At 49.8% G+C, this 14,124-nt stretch overlaps 1 pseudogene; it reads right to left on the reverse strand.

Annotated features, from left to right (window-relative positions):
• Positions 1 to 3,105: 3,105 nt before the first annotated feature.
• On the reverse strand, positions 3,106 to 13,921 carry LOC124658351 (annotated as a pseudogene).
• Between the last annotated feature and the right edge of the window lie 203 nt (positions 13,922 to 14,124).

Here is a 14,124-nt window from a genome sequence, read left to right on the forward strand (position 1 = left end):
CCTTGTTCATTAAATCAATAATTCTCCACTAATGGAGGGAGGCTGCAAGAAGTGAACGATGCTTGTCGTTTGGCATTGCAATCAACAAGCACTGTGCAGCACGAGATAGTTTCAGTTGCTTTTTCTTTTGTGTACTCAACATCCCAATGATATAATGTACTGCCTGAAGCAAAGCATGATACGGGAAAAAAGCCCAACTTATTTAGGTTTCAGACACTGGCGGAGCTTCATTGTAGAAAAACCAGACCATGGCCCGCAAAGGTTAGTACTTACGGGGATGAAAACATACAATGTTTACTTCTAGAGTAGGTGCAGCAGAAACTGCGGTAAGGCTATTTTCGGCCAAAAAGGAAAATAACTGAATAATAGTCTGTAGGATGAATATCGAGGGAGCACAAAAACTCACTTGACCCGGTCGAATTTCAGTCCCATCCTCTTGCCACCATCCTTCCCTGAAAATGCACACATTTCCTCATCAGCTATCACTAAAGCTCCCACGCACGCCCAAATCCTTCGCAGGTACGATAAGAGTAGCACAGCTAAGCGGAGCCGACTCTTGGGAATAAATAAGCGGGCGCCACGGGGCTACATGAACAGATCGAGTGGGAAATCGAGGTGGGGGAATCTCACCGGGGAGCGGGTTGTAGTAGCCGAGGACCTCGAGGTGCTTCCCGTCGCGCGGGGAGCGGCTGTCGGCGGCCATGACCCGGTAGAAGGGCCGGTTCCGGCAGCCGAACCGCGCCAGCCGGATCCGGACCACCATGGCGACGCTTTTTTCTTCCTCTTCCTCGCCGCCTTCGCCTGTCGCCTACTCTGGGTGAGGTCGTTTGGGAACAAGGGTTTTAGGTCGGGTCGGGTCGATTTCAGCTGGGATTTCCCTCTCCTGGGCTAGGTCGGGCCTATCCATCATAGTTGCAGTAAATTTGGGGTCTAAAGGAAGCGTTATTTTGGCGGGTTCATGTCTACGTTTGGCCCGTTGTATATGGACTTGTAAATTTAAGCTTCAGTTTCTAGGCAAAAAAAAGGTCACTTCAAGTTAAAGCTTCATTTGAAGAAAAAAAATTGACCAGATTGCATTTTTTGTGCAAAATCATATTCATAGATGACACGATAAGAGGTGGTATAACTTATCACAAAAAGTATATGTAAGAATATACACGAGGTTACAGAAACGTGTGCACTAACACACTAGAACACTAACAAAATGTGTCGACTACAGGAGGAATCTCTGACACGAAATCAGGTTTCGTAGATAGACGCGTTTTGGATGTAGAATTTTCGTGGGATCATTTTGATATATTATGCGTTTTTTTCGAGTTCGTATGCAACAAGAAATCCAGTTTGATGATTTTCCCACGCAATTTTGCAAAAAAAAGTCGAAATTATTGTTTGTTAATTCTCAGTGGTAAAAGATGACATAATACATGGGCATCGTGAAGAAATTTATTTTTTGAAATTTTTATCTATTTTTCTTATTTTGTAAAGAGGTAAAAAAGACGATCCACGGGGGGGTGTGGAGTTGCGTGGGGAGTCAAAAAAAGTTCGGTGGCGCATGGAACTCATGTGCGCCACAGAAATGTGTAGTTTCTGTGGCGCACGATCCGACGTGCGCCACAGAAATCTTAATTCAGTGGCGCACCAGAACCAGTGCGCCACAGAATGTCTTATTTCTGTGGCGCACGTGATCCCGTGCGCCACAGAAATAGTGAAACCAATGATTGGGGCTGGCCCCACCAAATTTCTGTGGCGCATGGATCCATGGTGCGCCACAAAATTAAGCTATTTCTGTGGCGCACCGTGCCTGGTGCGCCACAAAATAACTTTATGTGGCGCATTTTTTGTGGTGCGCCACAGAATTAAGCTCCGCCTATAAGGGTTTTCCTACTAGTGTGTGCGGCAGAACTTGATGATCGCGGTTGCTTTAGGGGCATATAATTGGCTAATCCGGTGGTTTCGATGTGGGCCACACCCGTCAGTGTGGGAATAAGTTTAATTGTGTGAACTAAATTAGAATTGCTAAAATAACAAGATTCGTGATAAAATGAACATCGGCACGGAGTGAAATACTCATCAGAATACATAACGCCTAAACAACCATATGTCAGCCGGGACTGAAATACATAGTGAAATACACATATTGCTACCAGAAATAATAATTTCTTACTCAGAAATAAGGTGATCTAGAGTTTATTCAAGCGACTTGACAGCGTCCGACATGAAGGCGCACGTCGACTTAATCACGTTTATGGTAGGAGCCACGTTTTCTTCAGATTCCCTGGTTACTTGCTTCAGAGTGTCCTTACAGGTCATAGTTGGACAATTCATACAAATTGTCGACGGTTTTCTTCCACATCGCCGCTAACACATGTTGTAACTCCAGCGGGTGCTCTTTATCAACATACAACACAAAGTTACACGGTGACACTCGACCCTCAAACAAATTTCACAATTCATGGCCCAATGTCTGGATACCAAACGAGCAGTACTTCTTGCCCTTTTTTTCATTATTACCTTGACTCAGAGCTAATTGAGCTCACTTTATCTGTTTTTAACAAATTTCAGTTTATTCCCCCCTACTTTTGCATTTTTTTTACACGAATTGCCCCCATTTAGTGAAAGTTTGATCGCTTTTACTCAAGGTGGAAGTAGGCCAGTAGGGGTTAAAAAACAGAATTCACACTTCTTTTCTTTACAACTGATGTAAACTCAACGCGATTTTCTTATACGAGGATAAACCATTACTGACCATAACGATATCCTAACATTTCCATCCCTAGGTCACAAAACTGTACGTGCGTGCAGACAGGTGGGAGCACGGCCTGAGTGGGAATATATGCAGTTCAGATACCTGAATTAGTTTCTGCAACGTGAATTTTCATTTTGTTCAACAATCGGTGTAAAATATACCCAATCTTAACAATTAGTCGCCTAGCATCTAATCTACGAAGAATATTGCAGGATCATCCAAATATCCGGTGCTCGCAAACCCCTCCTTGATCGATCTACGATCTCTTCTACGGCACGTTTCGCGAGATTCACGGTCATCTCTGTCCTGGGCTCGAACGCACGGCATGGCGAGTAACTGAGCACGGTCTGGTCAGGTCATCAGGGAAAGCAGACGAGCAGCAGTAGCAGGAGCCACGGCCGGATGATTCTCGTGCTCGCCGATGAGGCCCTCATCGCCGGCGGTACATGAGCGCCTCCACGGCCGTAGTTGTAAACCAGTGGTTCGTAAGCGCCTGCGCTACCACGGTAGTTGTCGTCAGTCGGTGGTAGATAAGCGCCCGCGCCACCGTTGCCGTGCGCCGGCGGCGCGCTGTCATCGCCAGTGCTCTGGCCACCGTTCGCGTACAACGGCCCCGCATTGACACCGTCAATCTGCGCTCCGAGGAAGACGACGTCCGACTCCTTTATCCTGCAGCGGAAACCAGTCGCAAGGCTGTCAACTACACGTTTGTACATGTTGACGTGGGCACTACCCTTCAAGTAACCGACGTTGCCCTATCCTGTATTGACCAACTGGAGGCCCATGAAGACACCCGAAGGCTAGATGGGCCACTAGGTCGGCCCGCCAGAAGATTCCTTGACGGGCATGACAAGGAAGCGAACAAACAAGGAAAGATTGGATCTAAACTACTGTAAATCTAGTCGTATTCGGTTAGACCTCTCGAGACCTGGCCTCCTATATAAAGGCCAGGAGAGGGGCTGCCGAGGGACCACGAACAATCTTGGCAATCTTAGCCAGGAAAAGCTTAGAGCTAGGTAACCCTAGCAGTAGCAATCTCGACTAGATCTCAGCCGAACTATTCGGCACCCCATTGTAACCCATTGTCATCATAATCAAAGAACATACAGGCAGGACGTAAGGGTTTTATATCATCGAGGGCCCCGAACCTGGGCAAATCGCTCTCCCCGCTTGTCTGCGAACCGATGTCTCATGTCAGCCTACATGATTCCATCAACCCTAAGCCCCTATCGGAGGGCATTGGCGAGGAGTACCCTCGACAATTGGCGTCGTCTGTGGGAAACCTGTCGGCACAAGATCGGACATCGGCTGAACCCGTCATGTCATCAGCAGCTTCATCCGCACCATCATCGCCTCATCTGGGAAGCCCGATCCGTTTTGGCTCCTACGAATTCACCCCGCACAGCGAATCATCTCGCTCCACCTTCTCTGGTCTGCAAGGCAACATGGAGATGGCGTTTGGGAGCGTCCACTACAACGTCAACTCAGAAGGAATCCTCCGGCTGCTGGGATCTCCTATCTCCAGGTCGACAAGCCCAAGCGCGTCATCGACACCCGACCTTTCGGCCGGCCAGACAAACCCGTCGAGTCCGTCCGCGCCATCGACTCCTCGTTCGGCATCCTCCATGTTGGTTGGATCTGATGACCCCGTGCCCTCGGAGATGACCTCGTACTACTACGTAAACTGCGACACCAGGCATGGACTAGGGTCAAGCGACACGCCATTCATCTGCAACGCCTACTATTCGTCAGGAGAGGACAGCATTGATAGCGTCGCCCGAGGAGACACCCGAAGAGTGGCGCCCCTCCAAGCCTACGTCGCTAATAGGGGAGACGGGGAACGCACCCCCCGCTCCAGCAGGCGGGCTAGTTTTGGGGATAGCGCCAGCAATGACAATAGCGACCACACCATTACAGAAGAAGAGTGGGCGGCAGCCAAGGCAGGAACCGTGGTTGGCACACTCAACGCTTACCGCTCCATATTGGAGAAAAATCGGGAGCGCCTGTCTAAGGAGCAAGCCACCCTCGAGAAACCCCTATCTGCGGCAGACCGGTCCAGCGAGCGACGAAGGGCCTCGCAGGGGAGTGCCTCCCGAAGTACCCACGGAGGAGGCAAACATCGATCGAGGATGTCCAGGCTTTCGGAAGATGACGCAAGGGAGATAAAATCAAACCTGACCAAGTCTTTTATAACCACGTACACCGCAGGCATGCCACGGCCGAAAACCGTTGCAGGAGCAACAGCCAACCTTGCAGCATACCTCATTAACCAGCGTCCCGAAGGACCCATGGCTCAGGCCCACCGAGGCGCTTTGGAAAGTCTTGCGATATTAGGACATAATCTAGTTCCACCGAAAGAGAAGACCCTGCAGGCCAGCGGGTCAAAGCACCGCACAAAAGACGCTCGGGACGAAATCACACAGAGCAGGATCGACAAAGCAAGGAGGCGACGCGCCATCAGAGAAGAACTTGACAGTGATTCTTCGGACGAGACCCAGGAGAACGACGGCGAGCTTAGAGGAGCCGATTGTTTGAGCTACAAAATTCGGGAGGCGATGCCACCCAAGAAGTTCAAACCTACACCTACCGACGCCGCCAAATATGATGGGCAGCGAGAACCGAGGTCCTGGATAGAGGACTATTTGCGGACGATAATTACGCAAAAAGTGAATCAGATAGCAGCAATGCAATGCCTGCAGCTTTACCTAAAGGACTCAGCACGAGCCTGGCTCAGAGGGCTGCCGAAGGGTTCCATCAAGTCATGGGATGACCTAGTAGAAGCCTTTGTCGCTAACTTTCAAGCAACCTACAAAAGGCCCATCGGGATCGAGGAGTTACGGCACTGCCAACAAAAGCAGAAGGAGTCGATGCGCGCGTACATCGGGAGGTTCACCAAACTCCTAAATGCTGCGGAAGACGTATCTGTCGACAGGGCAATTGACGCTTTCAGTGATGGCATCCGACGTGAAAGCTATATAGAAGAGCTTGGGCGCAAGAAGCCAAAAACCATAACCAAGTTAATGGAAATCGCCAACAGCTGGGCCGATGGTGAAGACAACGTCCGAAAACCACGACAATGCAGCGGCTGACGACGAAGAGGATGACCAGCCGAAGAATGATTCGGGTGGTCGAAGGGATCGGAATAAGAGAAGGAAGAACCGCAGTTATGATGACAATAACTTGGTGGCCGCAGGTTACTCTGATCGGCAGGATGATCGGTACGACAACAGGCAAGACGATCGGCAGGACGGTAATCGGAACGACTCTGGGAACCGTGGCAACTATAAACCACGACCTCAGAGAACCCCCAAATTGCCTTACGCTGAACAGATCAACGCTCCTTGCTACCTACATTCTTATACCGATTCTAAGGATGGAAAAGTAAAGTCTAGCCACCTGCTCAGGGATTGTCGGCAGTTCCTCGATATGCATGAACTCATCCATCAGGCAGGCCAGAAACAGCTACCGCCACCACCACCGCCACCCCCGTCACAGCATCAAGTACAGCAAGCTCAACCTCATCAACCCAACGAGGCGTTTCCACCGCCACGTGGGCAAATGAATATGATCCACAGGACAGGTGTTTCAAGGAGAGAGATGAAGAAGCTCACCCGAGAAATCAACCTTGCAGAAAGCATCATGGCGAACATTCCTGAATATGTCGAATGGTCGTCTCAGGAAATCACGTTCAGTCGAATGGACCACCCGATGACTATACCAAAGCCAGGGCACGCCGTCCTAGTGGTCGAAGCACAGATAGGAGGGTTTAAGATGAGCAAAGTCTTCATGGATGGAGGAAGTGGACTCAACTTGATATTCCTTGACACAATTCAAAGTATGGGGATCACCATGAGAATGTTGGAAGACTCAGATACTCGCTTCCATGGGATACTCCCCACTTCACCAGCGTACTCTCTTGGCAAAGCATACCTGAACGTCCTTTTCGGTAAACCCGACAACTTCAGGAAGGAGAAGATCGAGTTTGAAGTCGTGAATTGGGAATCGCAGTATCACGCCATACTCGGGAGACCAGCTTATGCCAAGTTCATGGCCGTACCGCACTATGCATACCTCAAGCTGAAGATGCCAGGAAACAACGGGACAAACATCACAGTCTACGGAAGCTTCTCGCGCTCGGACAATTGTGATCGTGATTTCCAAAGGATCGCTGCAAAGTTTGGGCCACGACAAGGGACTGTCGACCCCCCGCCAAAATTGACGATACAAGAAATCAAGGAGGAAAAACTCGACAGGGAGATCAAAAAGAAGCCAACTCCTGAAGCACCAGCAGCAAAAGCATCAGCGGAAAAAGTGTCGGCAGTGGCCAAAGCAGAAGAGATAGGAGGCGGCAAGATGCTAACAATCGCTGCCCAAGCATCTGGCGAAATCAACAGCACTGTCGCAACCACCAGCATGACGAAGAAATCGGAAGATGCTTCTGAAGAAGAGAAGAACCCCTTCCTTGATAAAACACTCCCTTAGTTTTTAAATTTTTTCCCCTTTTACTTTACACAGGGCCTCTTGTTTTCGCCCTCTAGTTTCATATTTACCCTATCAATAAGTACTTAAGTTTCGATTCTTGTTAAAGTATTGCAGTAATCTAAAGCATCTATGACCGTGCTGCCGCCAAGTAGCGACATAACTTAATGCGCGGCAGAAGATAGCGCCCAGGGCAAAAACCTCTACGAGCACTGCAAAGAAGAATAAGGACATTAATCTTCCCCTCTGCTTCAAATGCCTCTACGAGTGCCGTACAAAGCAAGAGTTTGGAAAATTTACACACAACCCACGCTCGATATTTCACTTATGGAAATATCAGAGAGCAACGGGCTCATCGGCAGAATCATTACACCCGAAAAATTCGGGAATGACTGTCGAAATTTACAAACGGTTGAAAGCAAAGTTGCGCATACAACAGAGTTTAGCAAAACCTGCAACACGAGCTGATCACTCATAATGATTTGCTAACCAACTAGTACACATACATCCAACGGGCAATTAAGCTTCGCCCCTTTGAGTATTTGCCAACGGCATGGTAAAAGTACATATTCATGTATCAACCAGATAAAAAGTTGCGGCTCAAAAATCCGAACACTCGGATGGACTAGCCAAAACAATTTACAAAAGTAATTTTACACCTTTACATCACCCTTGCGGAGTTTCCTTTTCCTCAGGTACCTTTGACATCTCCTCAAGCCTGTCGACAATTATATGGGCAGGTGCTAAAACCTTCGGGTACAGCTCCTCGAAATCACCAGTTGCATTGGCGATGGACAACAAGCAAGCTGAAGGATAACAAGCAAGCACAAGGGCAAGCGTGCACTTGGCCCCTGCAAAGACTTGAGATCTTACTAGCTCCCGAACCTTCTTGGCGCTTCCAAATTCAGACATCAAAGTCAAAAGGGTAGGGGGAACTGCATTCAGAGGAAACATTGTTTTCCAAACTACCCTCATAGCCTTGTAGCACTTGTCAAAGAACTGGTTGACCTGTTGCACTCGATCCTGAAATTTGACGATAGCCGAGGCCTTCGAGTGTTCCCGCCAGAAAATCTCTTCGGATGAGGAAAGCTGAGTCAAAGCATGCACTCGCTCGTGTATCCGCTTGTTCTCTTCCGCATGGTTCAACGCTATGACTGCCAAAAGAATTAGTAAAGACTCAGACAAGAAGTTGCTAGCAAACAGGCAAAGGGATCAGGAAACTTACAGTTTAAACTTTCGGTAGCCTTATGCAGCTCGCCAAGAATGTACCGCTCCACGTCGGCTGCAATCTCGCTCTTTTTATTGATGATGGCAGCTAAGGCATAAGTGCTGCGTAAGTCCTTTTCCATCTGCGTGATCCGGTCTTTCATACGCTGGATCCGATCGCTTTCAGGAAGAGCACCCGACGAGTCGTCTGCGAACGGGGGTACTGGGAAGACCTACAGAAAATACTGATTATAAAGAGGTGATGGATATGGTACAGCCGAACATCCAAAATAACTCCCATCGGGAGAAGTGCAAGAAAGTGATATCATAACAAAAGTGTGCTAACAACACTGCTAGCACGGAGTTTATTACAAGCATGAGTTTTGCGGCAGAGCAATGTTTCACATCAGCTCAAGGCATAAGTTTGTTACAAGAATCAAGGGAGCTGGGTTTGAGTCGATAAACTGGGGCCAGCCGACGACTTCCTTGATGAAACTAATTCAAGGAGCTGACGGGCACAAGTAAGAGCAGACACCTTAAAGGTGCTCAAATCAACAGGTTGCCCATCTTGCTCTTTTGGAAGACCCTTAGTCATTTCCTCGATGTCACCCTTAAAGCCGTAACCCATCATAAGCTGGAAGGCAAGGACAGCACCAAAAGTGCGCGATGTACGCTTGAATACCTCGATGACCTCCTTGGTGTCAACCGCGAAGGTATCGATCAGCTGTCCCAGGGTCTTCTCTTGCTTGATCTTGGGGAAGATCATCGAGTGCATCCGCGCCAGAGCACCCTTCCCCTTCACAAGAAGCTCTTGTGTAAGCTGGTGAGAAGCAAGAATCGTTGATACAGCGTTCGCTGGGGAGTTATTTGGAACTCTCTCCAGGGCATCGACAGGGATGTTTGCTGCCTCTGCAGTGGAAAGGAAGGGAAAAATTCAGTCATTGACAAAAAGTTTAAATCCATAAGAACGTCATTCGACAGAAGTATGTTAGAGATTACCAAGCAAGGCCAAAGAAGATTGACGAAGGACTTCATCCTTTTCGGCTGCTCGAGCCTCAGCCACCAGCCTGGATGCTTCCTCCTCCTTCAGCTTCTCTTTCAGTCTGGCCAGCTCCTCTTTCAGAGAATCAATCTCTTGGCGAGCCGCGGTAGCTATCTTGACTGCGCCATCCAGTTTCGAGGAAGAAGATTCGACTTCCTCTTGCAGCCGAACTTTGTCAGCCTCTAGGGAAGTGAATCGGGAGGCGAAAACCTCCAGAGAAGAAATAACGCCTCGCAGGTCCTTAAGAGAGAAAGAAAAACAATTAAACAAGGCACGCTCCAAGAAATCTGTATTGCGATCAGAAGAGGATTTACAGAAAAAGGAGCCGCAGTTAGCGCGAGTTGGAGAAATATCCTTCCCTTTGGAAAGGGAAGACGCAGTCGATGCTTGAGCCATGGGGGCAGCCTTAGGAGCCGAAGCTTCGGAAGCCACCACGACCAGCGAAACAGCATCAGATTTGGCCTTTTTAGGAGGAGGCTCGATAAAGCCCTCGTCACTGCAAAAGTAAACAGTCGACTGTGATTATAACAGTGGTATGAAAAGTAAAAAAGGCACAGTATAACTTTCAAAAAGAACTACTTACATGTCGAAGAGATCATCTTCATCGGCAAAGCCGCCGGTTGATCTCTTCGCAGGAGAAGCTCTGGCCCCTTCTGCAGCTGCATCAACAAAAGTATCACGATCAGTGTCTATGTTACGCACTGATCCATCTGCGATACAAATGTTATCGGCTGAGGAGGGAAGATCAGCGTGGGCAACTTCAAGATCCATCGGACCATTATATTCATCCTCTAGACATGTTTGCTCGGTGGTGTGAAAATCTACGGGGATTGAGGAGCCTCTCCCCTCAGAAGTATCATCCGGTGAATCACGTGTATTTTCAGAAGCCATAGGGATCTGGCAAAGAAGAATGACAAGTAAGAACAAAGGTAATCATGTCGGCTAAGCAAGAAGCTATAGTAGAGATGTGAAGAAAGGAAAATACCCCTGATGGTGGATGATCAACGTCAAGGGGAGCATAAGAAGAGATCAGCGGAATCGAATCTTCCTGGTTGAAGGAAGTAAGGCGATGGACTTCATCAAGTAACTCTTTCTCTGATAGATCGCCAGCATTAATCCTGGTCTCATCCTTTGGACCTGAGTACAACCACATCGGGTGAACTCTGGCCATGACTGGCTGGATTCGGCGCTTCAGGAATACTGCTGCCACCTCCGTACCAATCATAGTTTGGCCGTCAGCTTCTTTGATTCGAAGGAATTTGGCAAACAATTCTTCGGCTGAGGCCCTTTCGTCGGCTGAGAGAATGTTCTTCCAAGAGTCCTTGGGCTTGGCTTCAGAAACATCGGCATAGCAGGGGAGTCGACACTCGGGTGACGAGGAATCTTTGACGTAAAACCATTTCAGCCTCCATCCTTTGCACGGACTCTCTCATTGGGAAATTAAAGTAATTAACTTCTGAGCGAGCAACAAAACCTACTCCTCCGGTGACAAAGTACCCATTACTACTGATGTATCTCTTCACATAGAAGATCTTCTTCCACAGCCCGAAATGAGGTTCAATACCCAAAAATGCCTCGCACAGGGTGATGAACACAACAACATGAAGGATTGAGTTGGGGGTAAGTTGCCATAATTGGATTTCATACGTCCGCAAGAGATGGAGAAGGAATCCATGAGTGGGGAGCGAAAGGCCTCGGTGAAGGAAAGATAAGAACATCACAGAAAATCCAGCAGGGGGATTAGGCCGAGAAATCGCACCTGGAAGGATCACATCTCCCGCGTCGGAGGATATCAATCCTAAGCTTCGGGACCTCTTCTCGTCACGCTTGGTGACGGTTGAAGCTACCCAGTCCCCAGGTTTGACCATTGAGCTCGACGGCGCTGGCGGCGCCGGAGCTGGGGGAGGGGCGCTCGGGGCGCTCCCCTTCGGAAGAGAAGAGGAGGACTTGGCGGCGGCACCTCCGCTGGTGGAGCTAGCGGCGGCGGCAGTATTCTTCTTCTTCACCATCGCGAGATCTGAGGAAGATTGAAAAAGCTGTGGTGGCGGCGCGACAATGGAGAAAGAAGGAAGAAGGGGGAGAATGAGGAGATGCTGCGGGAACTGTGGAGAAGATTGAGAACTTTTTGGCCTTTGGAGATTTTAAGGAGAAGTTAAGAGTTAAGTAAGCACGTGGCGCTTGAGGAAGGGGAGGAACTGACGGCCCACTACGCCCACGATTGCGCGAAAATCGAGGAGCCACCTCGATCGTTACGCGTATAGTGGTCAAGCCCGAAAACACTGATTGAACAGAGCTAGGGCTAGCCCGTCATGATGAGACCCGTCAAATCAGCCCACAGCAGTTACACGTCAGCAATGACGTCATAAATTGGAAGCATTCGAAGGAAACATAAAAAAGTCATCGGATGAAGGATTTGAGTCCACGCACGGATTGCAGGCATCCGAACCTGGACTCGGGGGCTACTCCCATCGGGAGCGCTGACGCGTACCCGATAAAAAGAAGATTCGACAGAATAAGCAGTCGCAGGAAAAAAGTTTGAGTCTGTACCCAGACTCGTTAATTACTCCCATCGGGAGGATGTGATGCACACCCGTTAAAAGTTTTTTGCACTCCAGGATCATGCCCGGGGACTTGATTCTGTGTAGAGTAACGTTGTTTTGCCATCGGCAGTTAACCAACAAAAGTTGGGCACGTTACTCATTATCCTTTGTGTAAAGAAAATGTATCGGATGACCTATGAAGACTTGCGAAAAACTAGGCAGAGGAAAGTATTCGAGTAGTACAACTTGAGTCTACGCACGGATTGCAAGCATCCGTACCTAGACTCGGGGGCTACTCCCATCGGGAGCGCTGACGCGCACCCGATAAAAAGAAGATGGAGCAGAATCAAGATGAACAAGAACAATGAAGGAGAAGAATATCATGAGAAGACATGCATTAGTCTCTACCCGAATTATCTTCGGCTAGACACTCGGGGGCTACTGACGTGGGCACTACCCTTCAAGTAACCGACGTTGCCCTATCCTGTATTGACCAACTGGAGGCCCATGAAGACACCCGAAGGCTAGATGGGCCACTAGGTCGGCCCGCCAGAAGATTCCTTGACGGGCAAGACAAGGAAGCGAACAAACAAGGAAAGATTGGATCTAAACTACTGTAAATCTAGTCGTATTCGGTTAGACCTCTCGAGACCTGGCCTCCTATATAAAGACCAGGAGAGGGGCTGCCGAGGGACCACGAACAATCTTAGCAATCTTAGCCAGGAAAAGCTTAGAGCTAGGTAACCCTAGCAGTAGCAATCTCGACTAGATCTCAGCCGAACTATTCGGCACCCCATTGTAACCCATTGTCATCATAATCAAAGAATAGACAGGCAGGACGTAAGGGTTTTACATCATCGAGGGCCCCGAACCTGGGTAAATCGCTCTCCCCGCTTGTCTGCGAACCGATGTCTCGTGTCAGCCTACAGGATTCCATCAACCCTAAGCCCCTATCGGAGGGCATTGGCGAGGAGTACCCTCGACACATGTCACATGTGTATGTTTGCCATGGCGGGTTTGATGAACTGACCCAGATGTCGGGAGGCAGAAGGCGATGTTGTAGTCGTCGGCGTTGCAGGTGAAGGTGCTGGTGCTGTCGTCGTAGGCGTAGCTGTACGCGCGCGGGCACGCCGTCTTGAAGATAGACGAATAGGCAGTCGGGCGGCACGCTGCCGGCGTGCCGTAGGCGCCGCTGCAGCAGTAGCTGTCCTACCCGAACGCCTCGCACGCGCTCCGGCACGCGATCGCGCCGGCGCCGCAGTCCACCTGCAGCTCCTTCGGGCACGCTGGCACACCGATCGACAACTCGAGATCATCAGAGTCGGCCGGCAATGGCGGGCGGTGCGCGCAAGCCTCATTAGCACGGAACGTTTATTACTTACAGCGGTTGAGGTCGGCCATGCAGCCGGTGGCATTGCACGTGCCCTGTCCCCGCAGCGCTCGCGGGATGGCAACGACGGGGAGGTTGTACCCGTCGATGAGGCTCACGTCGTAGAAGTCCTCACCGCCGGCCTTCCCCAGCGTGACCTCGAAGAGCGTAGCCGGCGGCGTGGCGCCTGCGCCGCGGCACTCCATCCGCCCGCCGCAGTCGCATGTCTGGCAGATCCCTGCGTCGGCCGCGTCGAACACGCACCCTGTGCGCGCCCACATCCGCCCCGACCACCCTGCCGACGCGGCCAGCCGCACCGTCTACCCCGGTGCAAGCTCGAACCCCGTCGTGGACAGTGTCCCCGGCCAGATGGTGTAGGCGCAGTAGTTCGATATGGTGAACGTCGTTGCGCCCGTCGAGGCCTGAAACCACGGCGCCAACGCCAAAGACAAGGAGCCATAGCTTGCAATGTCTTGGCTCTCCCATGGTGATTCACAGCACAAGCAGCTGATCTTGATCGGAAGAGAGGAAGAAGGCATTGGGAGGATACTTCCGAGATTTAAAGAGGAAACCATGCAAAGTAAGCTTTTCTTGGTGAACTTGGTTTAGCATATGCTGCATGGGGGTGGCCTAGGCAAGAAGAAATACCTTTTGGGATGATACAAGCTTATGCTGCATGATGGTGACATATTGTTAGACCCAAAGGAGAAATACCTTGATTCCTGGTCAAACATTCTCTTCT

The sequence above is a fragment of the Lolium rigidum genome, chromosome 1, assembly GCF_022539505.1.
Source record: "Lolium rigidum isolate FL_2022 chromosome 1, APGP_CSIRO_Lrig_0.1, whole genome shotgun sequence".
In the NCBI taxonomy this organism is placed as follows: Eukaryota; Viridiplantae; Streptophyta; class Magnoliopsida; order Poales; family Poaceae; genus Lolium; species Lolium rigidum.